At 29.5% G+C, this 17,679-nt stretch overlaps 1 protein-coding gene across 3 annotated transcripts in view; it reads right to left on the bottom strand.

Annotated features, from left to right (window-relative positions):
- Nucleotides 1-17,679, bottom strand: part of LOC107450336 (SEC14-like protein 3) — a 50,732-nt gene that overhangs the window by 32,643 nt on the left and 410 nt on the right. Inside the window, exon 1 of one of the 3 annotated variants that reach the window (XM_016066103.5) lies at nucleotides 8,779-9,021. The exons of 1 other annotated variant lie outside the window; for it this stretch is intronic. The gene's annotated coding sequence lies outside the window, so the exon portion shown is untranslated. Of the gene's footprint in view, nucleotides 1-1,051; nucleotides 1,400-8,778; nucleotides 9,022-17,679 lie in introns of those variants that run through there. One more of the 3 variants, XM_087168341.1, reaches the window with a different exon arrangement.

Below are 17,679 nucleotides of genomic sequence, written 5' to 3'. Positions count from 1 at the left end.
AAGAAATAAAAATTCTGTACATTAAATTAGATTAAATTAAATTATATAATGTAAATAAAATAAAATAAAATAAAATAAATGGAACAAAATGAATAAAATAAAATGAGTAAAGTAAGCAAAATAAATTAAATGAATTCATTCTTGTTTTTGTAAATAGATTGTACTTGTAGGATCTAATTAAATTGTTTTATGCATAAATAATATAACACATTTCTGTAAACATTGCTCAAAACGTTTCTAAACGTTGACTACATAGTACATTTACAGGTTCCATAAAATGTGTTTTTGATGTAGAAAATGACTAAAAGTATCGATGCAATTTGCGCAAATAAAATAATAACAAATAACAAAAAATTGCAAACCGTCTATTAGGCCAGGATAGTCTGGTTGGTTGGGTACTGGGCCTATGTCTAAGAGGTCGTGGGTTCGAACCTCGCCGAAGACTCCCTGTGTAGTACATGGTGACTGATGCACGTTAAATCAGTCGGGTCACTAAGTCCTCTATGTTCACACTATAAATCATACTTCTGGGGGTACTGATCCAGGAGTTTCCTTGTCTTCTAGATTGGGTTCAAAACTACAAGGCTATGGAGTTAAACATTAGCAGTCGTAAACACAAAATTGGGTCTGCTGTTCAACGCCGGTTATAAAAAATAAAAAAATAAAAAATAAAATAAAAAATTCTCTCTTAAAATTAAAAAAAACACCAAAATTTCCTTAAAAATGAACGCTACGCCTGTCTCTAAGAAATTCATCTTTTCGATTACAATTTGTTATGAATGGCAGACATACTATATAGATGCATTTTCACCAATAAATAAAAGTTTTTCTTATTTTGTAAATTATGATCTGACATACTTTCACGTTTTCCTGTGTCAAACTCCCTCTTTTAAATAACTCTAAATCTCTCTCGAACGTTCTCATTTAAAACTTTAAAAAAAAATCTGGCGCTTTGACTTCAGCAATTTTGTTTTACTTAATGATTTTGTCTTTAAATTGCATAGGGGAACATTTTTTTTGCTGTTGCATTTTTACAAATATTTGATCTTACCTAATTAAGAAGAGGGGATTTTAAATCTGAAATTAGTTATTCTTAATGATACAGAGTTTTTTTTTTAAACTCCATTTTTATTTTTAGTTTTAAATGTACAAATTTAAAAACGTCATGTTTAACAAGAGGTCGTGGAAATAATTCGGCAAAGTTTTGAGGAATTTAAAGGCACATCTTCAGGATTAGCATTGCATCCCATGCCCGAAAATGGAGAAGCTTACCTATTATGATCTTTTTAGAACCATACGAATAGAAAAGCGTCCCTAGTGGCATATAGCGACATTTGCGGGCATTGGTTCCTATGCAATTTTAATCCAGATGATGTGCCCTGATTCCGTTTTGTTTGTCTCCACATTTATGCAACCCCTGTTATGCGTGATGTTTTTAAACTTGTACATTTCCACAAAAAGTAAACTGAAAATGTCACTTAAAAAAACCGTAGCTTGCAACAGGAAAAACAAAACAAAACAAAAAAAATTTTCCCAGTGTTATCAATCACTATATTTAAAAAGATAAAAATACAACTAAACATATTAAAGGAAAGTTTATTTAAAAGTAAAGTTGTCAAGGACAATGTCATGAAAATCATGTTATGCCATTTAATCGAATAAAAAATTAAGCATTGAGGAAACCGGCACATAGCATTCAAGAGCAATTTATAATAATTTATTGTTTTTTTGATTATTGATTTTTTGACTTATTTTCCTTTTTCATCCGCTTCAGTTGATTTATTAATATTTATATTTGTACTTAGTCCATATATCAAGCCTCTGAACCTTCTTAACTTCCTGACAACTAAATTTTGAATAATGACAGAAAATGCAATTAAATATTACTTAAAAATATATGCAGTTTAGAGGGAAGTAAGCTCATGATTACGATTGAATATTTTAAAAAAAATGACTTAAATTAACCCATATTGGGTCAAGAGTAGAAAATTTATAAAATGTGGTATCATTTTCATGGAAATGTGCTTAAGCTGCATATTCTAAGACAGTAAAAAATTTTCAGCATTAAACAATATTTTATTTAAGAAATAAAACGGTGCATAGAATGGTTAGATGGTCAAATTAAATTTCCGAAATAAAAGGGTATTTTATTTACGAAATAAAATGGTGTGTTGCTCATGATTCGCTAAATCATTATTCAGAATTTGAAAATTTCTCTACTGAAGTATTTACTCCAATCAAATTACTAATTTTTAATAGATGTTTTCAGAACCTTGATAATAGCAAAAAAATAAAATTAGTGCAAAAAATACGCCTTAGGAGGTTAATAAGAAATATTCCTTGAAATCGTGCGTTTTTGCACCTTTAACCGAAACTAAGTTAATTAACATTTTTAGATATTTTTAATTATTGAATAGAAAATAATACATTTGAATTGTTATAATTTTTTGCCTAAAGTGAAATATTTTTGTTGTGTATTTTTCACAGTTTAATCATGAAAAAAAAATGCACAAGACTCAAGAAATAAGATATTTGTATACCATAAAACTGTCTAAAAGGATAAGTGAATTAATTTTCTTTTCCTTTCTTATACTTTTTCTTATTGTAGATAGAAAATTTGAGCAGCGAGGGCAAATTATATGTTGTACTCTTACATTGGCAATTACTTTGTAAAGAAAAAAAATATTGAGACATTATTTCTTAAGTGATAAAATTGTACCAAATATTATGAAATATTTCGGATATACTGTCTCAAAAAGTTGAATTTAAGTCTACTGTTCATATGAATAAACTAAATATGAAAAACTGAATAAAAAAACTAAAAATAACTGACTGATATGAAAAAACTGAAACCGTAAGACATACGTATCAATTAAAAAAATTCTTTTGGAACAAAAAAGCAGTTAAAATCAAAAAAAAAAAAAAAAAAAGAAAAAAGGATACGATTTAATTATTCAAAACAAGGTGCGAACATTTCCAAACATTTATAGACAATGCAAGTGGGGCCTTACATTGTATAATATTGTATGGTATATTGTATAGATTGTATAGTATTGTATAGTATTGTATGATACTGCGGGTATTATATATTATGGTACAGAATGATACCCGTTTTCAAAAACAGTTGGAAAGAAACTTTTTATCTGCGAAAGAAAAATACTTCTTATAATATTTCATAACTTTTTTATTTTATAACCATCGAAAGACAGCCGATCTAATTTGGGTTTACGACTACTAATGTTCAACTCCTTAGCCTTGTAATTTTGAACCTAATCCGGAAAAAAGGGAACTCCTAGATCAAGTTTCGGGAGAAATTTGCCTTCGTGGAGGACTTTTTTATGGAACTAACCTGCATTTGCGTCACATGAAGGGGAAGACCTCGAACTTCTCACGGTTAGCCTGCTGCAAGGGGACTCTAACCCACGATCCGTCTACCACTGAGGATATTTCACGTCAGCACTGTGTTCAGTCTGTGTAAGCCGGATGCGGAATTCGTATCCAAGCCATCGCTGGGATTCGAACCAAGTTCACCTCATTGAAAGCCGAACGGCTAGAGGCAGAGGATAGAGCGCTAGAGGCAGACCTCAAATAAAAATCAGCGACTGATGGGGTCCGTTGACGGAGGCTTCTTTACTATCATTTTAGATTATCTTGGCCGTTAGTGGGCTGTAGTGCATTTGAAGAAGAAGAAGCAAAGCCTTTAAAAGTAGAATTTCGCATTTCTGAGAACCAATAATGTTATACATAAAAAAGGGAGAGAATAAAATTAAAGTACGAAACTTGAAGTGTTCATTTCTGGGAATGAAATTTCAAAAAGCAAATAGTGTATCAGATTTATCTAAATAAAATAGACGCACATCCTGGATACTTAGCTATTCATTTTCTCAGAGGGTACCGAAAATATTCAAAGGATCCAGCAAAGTCCTTTAAAAATTGTGTCCTATAAAATTACACTCGTTAAAACCATGTAAAATATCGTATGACTCAGAATTCAAAATTTTTTCAACTATTATTAAATAAAAAATTAAAAATAAATAAATAAATGTTTACCAAAAGCTATTTTTGCATGGAATTATCTTTGTAGAAACGAATTTTATAATTAAGCGCAAACATATTTCAATTCCCTTAAATTCTCGATATTATATATCATCGAGATATGATGAAATATGCTAAAAGTAAAATTAGCAGTTAAGGGTCTTAATTTTGGATCGCTCTCCTGACCAAATTATTGGGACCATATTTCTCTGAGTGGGACAACTCCCTTTATTTTGAGAGTCAAAAACCCGAATCCGTCTAAAAAAAAGGTATGTTTATTCAGGAAAAGTATGTTTTTGAGTTTGAGCATACTAATCTTTACATCATTTCATCCAAGTAATTTTAAATGACAAATACTAAGTTTTATCGAAATCTTAGATAATCTTAGAAATAATCTTAATCTTTAATCTTAGAAATCTTAGAGAAATATTTACCGAAAGCTATTTTTGCGTGGAATTATCTTTGCAGAAACGAATTTTATAATTAAGCGCAAACATATTTCAATTCCCTTAAATTCTCGATATTATATATCCTCGAGATATGATGAAATATGCTAAAAGTAAAATTAGCAGTAAAGGGTCTTAATTTTGGATCGCTCTCCTGACCAAATTATTGGGACCATATTTCCCTGAATGTGACAACTCCCTTTATTTTGAGAGTCAAAAACCCGAATCCGTCTTAAAAAAAGGTATGTTTATTCAAAAGTATCAAAAGTATGTTTTTGAGTCTGAGCATACTAATTTTTACATCATTTCATCCAAGTAATTTTAAATGACAAATACTAAGTTTTCTCGAAATCGATCGAGACAACTATATTGTACTATAATTAATCACTTTTTCAATCTTTTTGTTTTGGTAAAAGTTTTGAAAATCTACTTTCAAGGTAAGAAAGACAATGGTAGATAAAAATTATTTTGTATGATAAAAAAACATACATGCCTGATAAAAAACAGATATGTCTTATAAGATACAGACATGAACATAATTAAAGATAATAATTTTTACTTAATTTTAATTTTTGGAAATTGGTTACGTTAAAGTAGAGGTGTTTTATTTATATTGGTTTTAAAGACGCTCGATTTTTTCAATTAAAGATCTTTAGAATCAATGAAAAATCGGAAATATGTAGCATAAATATTCCTGATAAATGACTAAAATTGCTTTCAATACAATCTCTGATTAGAAAAATTCTCTGCAGAGAAATTTTTTATACGAAATTTAGAGATTTTACATTGATTTCAATCTTTTCTCATCCGTCTGATAATTTCAAAAATATATTGTTATGACTAATAATTAAAATTCTTAAAGGTATATTTTCTTGCCCAAATAAAAATGCTCAAAAGTTAAGATGTTTCATCACGTTCAAGAATATTTATTGTACTAGTATATTCTTACTTTTATTTGTCATAAAAAGTTCTGCGTTACATAAAATAACACATTATTTTCCATTTCGTGATGTTAAATTCCCATTATAATTTATTTTCACATTTTCAAAGTTAGTTAAAAATAGGATCGAGCACACTTTCTTCCTCTTTAAATCCTCTTTTAAATGTTTCGAATTAGTTGGTTTGTCGTCGGCCTTCTGAGCCCAAATCTGCGGGTTCGATCTCCGGCCCAGACACCGGATTTTCGGGATGCAGAAGATCCTCAGCGGCCATGTCGTATGATTATGCGGCATGTGAAAGATCCCAGGAGTGCCTTATTGGCTCTTGGCACTTCCGGCAAAATTAAATTCCTAGTGCACTTTAGCATCCAAATAAGAGTCTCGGTGCTGCCATCTATTGTGGCAGAAACTAGACGTCCAAATTAACATGGCCAACGGTATCTCACCCATGGTGGTGGTCCTGAAAGAGTGGATACCAATTCTGGAGAACGCACTAGGTCTGCTCATGTGTGCGCACTTGTGCAGCTCATTGGAAATAAATGAAAAAATTTCGAATTATTATAGCATTTAAATCCTGAGTGGTTTTGGCTATACTTCGTTTTTCTCTTTGGAGTCACTGTCACTTTTGTCATTTTCCTGCCTTTCATTGTTATCTCCGTTTTCATTTCTGGAATCACTGTCACTTTTTTCATTTCTCTGTCATTTATTGTTGTCTCCGTTTTTATTTTTGGAATAACTGTCACGCATGCCATTTTCCTGTACTTTATCATTGCCCATTACAAAGTTAAAAATTTCTTTACCTGTAGAAACAGTTATCAGTTCTTCGTCCACTTTGAAGAGAGTGATATCATTTGTTATTTTCGCTGTCTCCAATAATTCCAGCTTAAAATTCCTTTAAAAATAACAGAAATCGAACAGATAAACGAATGAAAAAACCCCTTTATAAGGAGACTACCACTTCGTTATATTCAGAATTATTACATTGTAAAGGTTCCCTTTAAAAGTTTCAGAAAACGCTTAAGACTCAAGCTTTAAATAATGTTATATAGTGCAAATTTTTTGATGTTATCTAGTGCAAAGTAAACTCATAAATACGATTAATGTAGCTATTTGAAATTGAACTAAAGAAATTTAATTAAAAATTTTAATTATTTTTATTTGTTACACGATTATTATCTGATTAAAGTATTGCATGATGAAATTATAACAGGAATTACGTATTTAGAATTGCATATAACTAATGTTTAAACTAGTATTAAACTAGTATTAACTAATATTAAAAGAAAAATAGATGATTAATCACTTTGATCACAGTTTTACATACGAATGTACACACGTAAAAGATTGGTGTTATTTTAAAGGAAGGTAGCATATTTTCGATGTACTTAATTTCAGGGTATATGCTACATTTTAGACTTTCAAATTCATGACTGTTCATGACTTTCAATGACTAATACCAAGCACTTTTCATGACTTAACGAAGCTACTATTTTCTCCGACAAAAACAGAACAATAAATTTAAAAAGCATTATGATAACATTAATTGAAATGATAGGTGGAACCAAAACTGTTATACTCTGCATCTTCATATTTAAAAATTTTAAATTTAAAAAACAGAGTAAAGAAAGAGTTGAAGTAATAAAATAGCTGGAAGAAAATACAAAAGCAAAAAAAAAATTTCTCTTTTTTTCTGCAGAATTATATTCTAAAGATACTTTTCTTGTTCATCGAAAAGGTAAGAAATACTCCTGATTTTTCGGTTCTCATTTCCGAATGGAAATAATTCGTCAATGACTGGCTTGCTTCAGATGGAATTTTAAATTGACATAATAAAATAATTGAGTAATAAAAATTCTGAAATCACAGAAGTTTAAATGATAACTCGGTTTAAAAATGATGTTTTTTCTTTCATTTTTTTAAAAAAACGCCACAATTTTTTTTTCAATAAGATAAAAACATTTTATATTTTAATATAATATAACTATTAGTGGGGACAAGTTCAGATATACGGAACACCATGAAATTGGAGAGGGGAGGCATTTCTTTAAAATTATTTATTATTATTTTAAATTATTTATTATTATTATTTTTATTTATTATTAGGGCATTATTTTAAAATTCTATTTTGAAAATTAGATTTTTCGACGACCTAAATCCAAGACTTTCCATGATTTTTTTTAAAAAAATAGTTAAAACCATGACATTTCATGACAAATTTTGTTCAATACCGAAATTCATGACTTTCCAGGAGGGCAGATGCACTGCTTAGAGGAAATAAAAGAGCATTGAAAAATTTCAAGTAATTGATAAATTCGCATTTCTTAAAAGAAATATTCGCTATCGAAGAAGGTATTAAGTGTTGCAGGTTAAATGGGCAGATGCTAAAAAGAAATATTTCGAAATAACAAACTGGCTCGTGTATACATGAATAAATATTTATTAATTACTCCCTTACATTAATGTAAGTAAATTTCTTATTGAAAACCTTTTCGAACCTAGGTGTTTTTTTTGACGAACTTTGCTGGAGAACTTAATGTTCTCGTGCAAAGTTCGTCTCCTTGAGGTTGTAAATTAATAACTACAATTCTGAAGTATTTTGTAATCACTACTTTAAAAAAAAAAGTAGCTGTAGTTAATTGCAATTTTAACAAAGAAGTTGTAGTTGTACTAAGCTACAAAAATAACGCTGTTTTTCCGGTCACTGTGTAGTTCTTAATTAAGAATTTCGTGAAAATTTTAGTCTCAAAAGTTAGTACTTCAAAAAATAAATGTAATATAAATATGTAAGACAACATAATATAATAAATATATAAGATAATAAATGTATAATAATGTAAAATATTAAAAATGCAAGATTAAATTCAAAATGTGAATGTTAAATATTTACTATATAAAAAATCTCTTAAAATATATGATTTAATTGTAAAGTAATTAATACTCAAATAGTTTTTATTTCAAATTTTATAAGAACTATTTCATATTTTAAATTTGAAAGGTCTTTAAAATTATTAAGAAATTGTTTGAATTTGAAAAAAAAAAATATTTTAGATCTTTAGAATAATGTAAATTTTTTGTTGCTAGACAGCATATTTATACTATTTTGCTTTTCAGCATCGTATTTACTATTCAAAAATCTTTGCTTATTTTTACAAGTATGAATACAATAGAAGCCTATGCACCTTTTTATGTTGAAGTGTTTCCTATTCTTAACCCCAAAAAATGAATTATTAATAAAATAATAATTAAAAAAATTATAATTGAAAAAATAAATATAAACAGTACAAAAAGAATTAATTTGAAATGTATAAGCAACATTAAAAACTACTTAGATTTAAATAATTTTATGAAGTTAAACATACCTTAGAGTAAAGTTGTGTGTTATTTTGTGAGAGTGAAGATAAACAACATATCTAACTCTTGAACAAGTGCAGTTATTTTATAGTAGATAAATAGGTAAGGTGTTACTTAACATTCTTATTCTTTTTCGGTTTTTTCTTTTCTCGCCAAGGTCGCCATCAAATTCTCTCTAGTTCAATGCCAAGTCGTAAAACATAACTTCTAGCCTTTAGCAACTAACTCATGAGTTTCTTCGTTACGTGTTTCTTCGTTTCGCTTATCTCCTTACCTCCTATCTTTAGATATTTACTTTTAAAATTAAATTTTATTAATCCTCAATATTCGTGTTTATCTATTTTATATTTAAGAATTCAATTGCACTTCTTATCAAAAAACATTTTGTATGAAAATATTAGTTTAATTTTGCAATCAGTAACTAATTTTAATTTCATTAAGAGTTTCTCTTGGGAAATAATTTTAAATTAATTATTAAATTACTCTTAATTATTAATAATTAAGTGTTTTTTCTGTAATTGGATTTCAATTTTAAGTGCTTTTTCTGTAACTGATATTAAACTTAAAATCAAAATCCTTTAACACAAAAAATACTTAAGTGTTTTTTATTTAAATTCTTTTTTTTTTTTGTTAAGTATTTTTTCTGCAATTTGATTTAAATTTTGAGAATTGTTTATTTTTTAGAACCAGTTATAGTTTTGCTAAAAATATTTTTTGGAGGAGATGTAGTTTGATTTTTGTAAAGATTTTTTTTCTCCATAAATTAAATTTAAATCTACAATTTTCCCGCTGCAAATTGATTTTATATTTGTAAAGTTTTTTCGAAAATTGATTTTAGTTTTGCTGAGTGATTTGAATATGTATTTGAATTTCAATATTCAAGGTGTTTTTTTTGGGGGGGGGGAGGGAATTAATTTTAACATTGATCAGTTGTTTATTGTTTAAATTTGTAAGTAGCCTTTGTTTCTTAAATATTTTTGAATAATAAACTGAATTCTTCATTACGAATTTTTTTTAATTCTGAATTCTACTGAATTTTCTCGGACTCTATATGGTGGGGAATATCACGGTTAGGTAAATTTGATCCAAATCAGGAGTCTGATCAAAATTTGTACCGACTTTCATTAAGTATAGTAATCAGTTTGCTTTTTTGCGTCATTTGAATTTGTTTTTAACAACCTGGTTTCTTTTCATAAGAAATACGAGGGTTGTAAATTAAATAGTGGCAACTTAACCTTGAAACTCACAAAAGGGTGGGCAACCGCAAATAGGATATGGGAGCGGTGAGGTGGCGCTGTTGTCGATGAGTAGAGTGCCAAAAACAGTCGATCTTCTTCGAAGGGTAGTTGTTGTGTGGCGTTAAAGTGAGGAGTTTCGTTTCCATCGCTCTAAAGCATGTTTTCAAAAGGTGATCAGTGGTCGTCGCTTAAAATCGAGGTTGCCCGTGGCAAAAATGCGACAGAATGCTATCTAGGATTAGTGGAAGCCAGTGGCGTAAATGCTTTACCGTATTGGACAGTAGCACGATGGGTTCAAGCATCTCGTCTTTTTTGTCATTAAGCCCTTTGAAAACATGCTTTAGAGCGATGGAAACGAAACTCCTCACTTTAACGCCACACAACAACTACCCTTCTAAGCAGATCGACTGTTTTTTGCACTCTACACATCGACAACAGCACCACCTCACCGCTCCCATATCCTATTTGCGCATGCCCACCCTTCTGTGAGTTTCAAGGTTAAGTTGCCACTATTTAATTTACAACCCTCGTATTCTTCAAATAAAAAATTTGTAGCATGCATATCAATTTCTAATTTTTGGACATTAAAATATAGCTTCATTTATAATTACTATGTAAATATTGCAAGCAATAAATAAACAAATAATTCGAAAAAAGAAACTATATCCTACATACATGTTTACAACTTAGTTGAAATTAATTAAAAAATATATTAGTTGCCAATCCGACGATATATTCTAAATCTACCGGGGGAAGTAGCCAGTATTACCGTTTTTCCTTTAATCTCAATAGTTTGTGATACTTATACCTTAAATACGTAAATTTACTTAGAGTATTAAAAAGTCTGTAACTTTTTGTTAGAGAAAAAAGAAAAAAAAATGCTTCGTTACAGTTTTTAATATTGCCTATTAAGGTGGGTTTAAATGTCTTGAATCTCTTCGCTGTAGTATGGAAAAGTTGTTAACTAGCATTAAACAGTAAGGAATATCTTTAGACTCTGAAATAGCATATATCACCTCATTGAACTTTGTGAATATAAATTACGTGAAATTAAACCGAAAAGATATTAATTCATTGTTATGAGAATTTGCATGCATCTTAATTATCATATACCGGTAAGAAGAATCAAGAAACGTTTTTATTCAAAGTAAAAGAGTTCTCGGTAGTACGAAAATATTGCTAACTACCATAATTAAGCAGTATGCGATATACTAAACTCTGATATAGCACTTTCTGTCACCTCATTAAACTTTGTGAACATAGATTGCTTGAAGTTAGACAGAGAAGATATTAATTCAATGTTGTGAGAATTCACTTGTATCTTAATTATGATATACAGGTAAGAGATTCAAAACATATCAAGAAACATTTTATTCAAAGTGAACATTCAAAAGTAATTCCTTTTTTTTTCCTAAAGCACTTATGAACGAGTTTTTAAAAATTTCGATCTAGCCATAAAGGTGAGTCCAGCCAAATAATTACCGCATTCATGTCGATTGAACTTTTCAAGATCGATTTGAAATGATGGTCAAATGTAGATAAGTTTCTAAATTTTTAAGGCTCAAGGATCGAATGGAATCCCACAATAAATGCCACAAGTCCATGCCTAGACACCTAAGAGGCATATTTTAGAGAGGAGTAGCCCTCAGTTTTAGAAGAAAAACTCCGAATTTTTCGCGATTTTAAAACAATTTTAAGCATGAGTAATTTAACTCGTTTGTCCTTCAGCCAGTTAATCAGTTGTTGAATATAAAGCTCGACAGCTTTATATATCTTCTACGACAGCTTAGATCTAACGTTCGATACACTGGACGACCTTCCTCACAATTTCATCACATAAAAAACATTTTTTGATATTTTTTTTCTATTTGTAGGGTTTGTATGGACTTGGTACAAAATAAATTAAAAATGATAACTGATAACTTAGTTGATAATGATAAGTGATAACTTGAAAATTATATTCAACGATTTATTTCTATTTATATGCTTTTTCAAAGCGATTGTTCATGTAAAAATAGTATATTGGCTTTACACTCGTTAGTCAGAGTTTGTATTTACAAAGAAAAATTACAAGAAAAGTCAGACTTTCGATTCAGGTTACCTTTCTGGTAGTTTGATTGCATATAAATATTTCGTTATTTGAATTCAGTGGAATTTATTTCATGATTAAAACACGAAGAAATACGTTATAAAAATATCCTGCAATATGCAAAAAATTGCATGCGATTTCTCATACATATCAATGAATTTCTATTACATTTTAAAATGCTTAATTTCAATTAACTCGTTCATATGTATATGCAGGGGGTGGACAAAATAATGTAAACACTTCCGTACTAATAAATTTTTTTCTATTTCTCCACTTAACCTTATAACTTCAGAAGTGTTTATATCATCCGATTTCTCATATATACCACTGAAGTTTAAAGCTTTTAAAAGTTTGATGGACAAATAATTAATTAAAAACGGAAAATAATGTTTTTGAACACCTTATGCCAAACGATGTAGCAATGAACTTGTGACTGATGTTTTGGTTATTATATGCAATAATTACACAAAATTTTGTCAGCCTATATTTAAATATTTATAGTTACTATATAAAACTATTATCTGTAAACAGCACATCTTTGTATTTGTACGTTTACACCTGTGCAACCCCAGGTCACTCTGTGGGTTGTTTCATTTGATGGTCTCCTTTATTCATCACTATCTATTCGTTTACTTGCACTGATGAGACAGACGCGCATTGAGAGACTTCAGTATTCCCCGGGTGCCTCCTATTATGGCGGGGCAAGGATAAATTAAATTAAATTTAAATATTTATAAAGATACGGACATTTTTATAAAAATTAAATTTTTTTTGTCTTATGTGTTGTTGTTATAACTTTAAAAATATTCAATAAAATTAAACAAAATTTTTAGAACAATTTGAAACTAATTGTAAAATTTTAAAATTCTTTAGAATTTGAGAAGCATTAGTTTAAAACTGCGTAAGATATGAGTAATTTAAGTACTAGTTCTTTTATTCTGCGCATGCGCAGGAAAAATTTGAATTTTTTTTTCTTGATTTTGTAGTGAATTGTATTTGATAACTAATAAAAAAAGTCAGATTTGAATATCTTGAAAATTTAAGAAGTTTCAAGAAATCCACATATTTAATTTTTTATACTATTAAACAAGATTTATTAAAATGACACCGGCATTGTTGGAAATCATCCCCCCCCCCCAATTTTTTTTTTCTGTTTTCTTTCCATGTTAAATCACATTTTGGTGTCTGAACATTTACTGTTAGGTATCATTTATTATTAAATTCTGTCGTATGCAAAATAGTATTTACAGAAAACCTCTCATCATTTTGAGCTTCCTTTTAAAAAATACGAAGACTACTTTGAAAATTGCTTGAAACTTTTTAAATTTTTAAGATATTAAAATCAGACTTCTTTCATTAGTTGTCAAATACGATTCAATACAAAATTAAGAATCTTTTTTTATAATTTTTCTCGCGCATGCTGATCATAAAGGAACTATTTTAATTGCTTATATTTCCCACAGTTTCAAACGAATTTTTCTCAAAATTTGAAGCAAAACATTTATAATTAATTTTAAATTGCTCTAAAAGTTTGTTTACTTTTATTGAATATTTTTAAAGTCATAGCAAAAAAAAGGAAGACAAAAAAATTTGTTTTTTAATTAAAATGTCCATCTCTCAAAAAATATTTAAGCTAGGCTTGCAAAATTTTTTATAATTATTGCATGTAATAACCAAAATAACTGTCACTAGTTACAGATCTATTGGTACATTTTTTGACATAGGGTGCTCGAAAACATTATTTTCAGTTTATGATTCGTTGTCAGTCCCTCAAACCTCTAAAAGCTTTAAACTTCAGTGGTATGTATGAGAAATCGCATGATATAAACACTTCTGAAGTTATAGAATAATTCTTTAAGTATGTACGGAGAAATATGAAAAAATGTATTAGGGCAATTCCATGAAAAAGGGTAAAAACATTGGAAAATTCAAATAAGAATAATGTTATCATTTTGGATGTTTTCTGAATTAGGAAGGTTTGAAGTTTGATAATTTATAATTTTTTTTTTTTTGAGAATTTAGTTTTTTAGTGTTGGTAACCCATTGAACATTGGCATTTACTTGTTCTGATTTGGGTGAAGAACATGGTCAGTTTTTGAAAATCAGTAAGTTAACATTATTTTAATTTCAAAATGTTCCAAAGAATAAATATTGTTTATTGCACTTAATAGAAATATTGTGCGGTGTTAAAATAAGTTTTTGTTGTTAAATCCACTTAATTATATAAATTTCAACTAAACATTAATGCATGTAACGTAAGTTACCAAAACCAAGAAGAAATTTTTGTGTGTAAAAAGGAACAAGTGATACAAAAGTAAGAAAAATATTTTTTCTTTCTCAGAGGCTAACACTAAATAAGCAGCAATAGTTTTCTTTTCAAACATTACGTATTTATTGTTTTGTACTCCATTCAATATGTGTAACGTAAGTTACTGACATGCATGCAATGTAAGTTACCAATGTGAAATGAGTTTATTCCTCTTGAAAATTGGCCTACAAACTAAATAAGATGTATCCAGTTACAATACCAAAGTTTAAATAAATTATCACTGCCTTAAGATATTAATTTTAATGAAACTCTTTGCATTAAGTTATTAATTTGGGTGTCGGCATTCATATGTTTTCAAAGTTGAACGAAATCTTTCGACAGGCACCGGGAATTAAGGATGTAGTTATAATTAGAGATGCTAATGATAACAAAAAGAAAGTACAAGCACGGCATCTTCATCATTCAGTTCGAGAAATGCACCAAATGTCTATGGAAGAAAATCCAGAATGCAAAATAGGGAAAACTAAATTCTTTGAGCTCCGTCCAAAGCATGTCTTGCTTAGTAGCAAACTTCCAGGCAATGTTTGTGTTTGTAAGCATCATGAAAAGTTCGGATTGACTAAGGAAGCCTTCAGCAAAATTTATAATGTTCCATCTTACGAAATTCTTTAGAAATTTATTTTATGTTTAGAAAAAACAGCTGAGTGCGAGTCTCTAGAACAGATGAGTGGAGTGTCTAGTCCATTCTCAAAATCTCCACAGATTAAAAACATTAAGTAGATCCACCATTTAAGAGTACAAGAAGGCATACCAGAAGAGTATTTTTTTGTGAAAGATGTTGAAAAAGAAAATGATGAATCTAAGATAAATGATGGGGGTTGATATATGGTTAGATAGGAGGACATGTCATATCCTGGTGTGGTAATGTCTGTTGCAAAGCAAGAATTTAAAGTCAATGTAATGGCTGCTGTGGGAATCTATTGTAAATGGCCACAAAAAAAGAGATGAAATATTCTACCAGAAAGAAAGCATGGTGAAAAGAATTGAGCCCCCTGCTCTATTTAATTACAGAGGACTTAATAAGTTTGCAGTTATGTGTGAATCAAAAGTATCTGAATTTACTTCATGTACTCTTTTTCTCCCTTGCACTATACTGTTTAAATAACTTAATTTGCATTTGTACATAATTTGATAAAAGTTTGATACAAAGGGAATTTCGTAACGTAAGTTACCCACTTGAAAAATTATATTTAATTTAACTTTTGAAATAAAATCTTAAATCTAGGCATTAGAAATATTTAAACATGTCAGAGAAATGATGCATATAATTTTAATCATGAAACTTTTGTATAAGAACAGAATTTTGCCTTCAAGTATATCGCAAATTTTTGTCATTCCTTTTTCGGTAACGTAAGTTACCACACTAATTTTAGGCTTTCACATTGTTTAAATTGAAAAATAATAATTATTTTAATTAAATTCCTTTTGGTTTTGATTGTAGTTTTAAGAAATCACTTTATTTTAGTATGTGTATTCATATTATTTGTTTGCTTCTAAGTTCTCAATGCAATAAAGTTTATGTGAATGTAACGTAAGTTACCGTGGAATAGCCCATTAGTATAGAAGTGTTTTCATTATTTTGCCCACCCCCTGTATATACATATACACAAATTATTTGAAATTAAAAATTTTAAAATGTAATAAAAAGATGCCTGGCACTTAGCATTTCTGGTTTGCAATTACGGCAATTACTGGTAATTCTGGAGGGCCAGCCTCTGCAATTGGGCAGTAGATTGATCTCGTTTATTTAGTACAATTTAATTTTTAATGAATTTGAATGTTTCGTTTCTTGCCCTCTTCGCTTGCAACTCTTTTTCTTCACCCCAAGTTGAATAAATGCATTTTAATAAACAAGTGCGCTAAACAAAATAAAAGCACTGAATTTCTATTTTGAGGAATTTTTCTCATTACTGTAAAGTCTGGCGGCATACTTTTTTAGAAATGCCGCAGTCTTCTTAACGTATCAGACGGAGTAAGACCTGACAAATTTTACAATCGCAAGCAGTTTTTCTGAAAATATTTTTATGAAATCTCAAAAGTCAATATAAAGATTGCCAAAGAGCATGTGCTGTGTAAATTTGGACACACTTACATACATGATATCCTTCAGATATTTTTACTTATGTCTTTTGTCCCGTAGTGGACTGATCGTAAATGCACAATTCCAAGTAGAACACCGAGGTCAAGTATCACTGCCTGTGGTCAGTAAGCGGGTTGGTGACCCCTTTGACCAGCCTATGTAGGAACCGAGGGATTTTTATGAAATCTCAAAGTCAATGGAAAGATTGCCAAAGAGCATGTGCTGTGTTAATTTGGACACACTTGCATACATGATATCCTTCAGATATTTTTACTTATGTCTTTTGTCCCGTAGTGGACTGATCGTAAATGCACAATTCCAAGTAGAACACCGAGGTCAAGTATCACTGCCTGTGGTCAGTAAGCGGGTTGTTGACCCCTGTGACCAGCCTATGTAGGAACCGAGGGTGGGCCGTATCGGTTGTCGTTAAACTGTTCTACCATAAAGAGCTCGACTTCACGCTCAGGTCGTCGGGCAATAAAAGCAGGGGAGCCATTCCCTCTGCAGAGGATCAAAATTGCAATCGCGTATCTTCGGATCATCCTTACGGACGTTTCCCAGATCGTCCCCAATAGCCCATGGGGAGAACTAAATAAAGTACCTACCTACTTATGTCTTTTGTTTTTATGGTTTCCTAAATTTTAAGTGAATGAATTATCCCAACATTTAAAGTTTTCAAACTTTATTTTTAGCTTTAAAAAATATATTCTAAATTATTTTTTATACAGCATGCGTTATTTCCATTCGTCAGTTGATCCTTTAACGCAGTTGGGACACAGATGTTATTTTTATATATTAATTTCTTGACGCTTTCTAATTGCAAGCAAAAATATATTTCGGTATTTAATTATAAAAAATAGTCTAATAGTTACTAGAAAACATCTACTAGATTATCGGAATTATATTTGTACTAATATAAAAAATCTAAAATAAAGTACAATAGTTTGAAATATATTTCTTCCAATTCTATTCAAAAATTTATCAACACTAATTCAGTAAATTAAAAACATTTCAGTGACGAAAAACTGTTTTTCTTAATTTTAAATAATTTCAAATTTAAAATCTCATTGTTTGGACGTAAGCCACGTTTAGAAACTTTAACCTATAACGCAGAAAAATATACTGATGCTTCATGCTGTATTTCATAACCATAAATTATTAAAAATCTAAATA

The sequence above is a fragment of the Parasteatoda tepidariorum genome, chromosome 7 (assembly GCF_982258835.1).
Source record: "Parasteatoda tepidariorum strain Cologne lab strain chromosome 7, Ptep-v5.0, whole genome shotgun sequence".
Classification (NCBI taxonomy): Eukaryota; Metazoa; Arthropoda; class Arachnida; order Araneae; family Theridiidae; genus Parasteatoda; species Parasteatoda tepidariorum.
The sequence above is the reverse complement of the archived record's forward strand: the minus strand, read 5'-3'. Positions and strand labels throughout refer to the sequence as shown.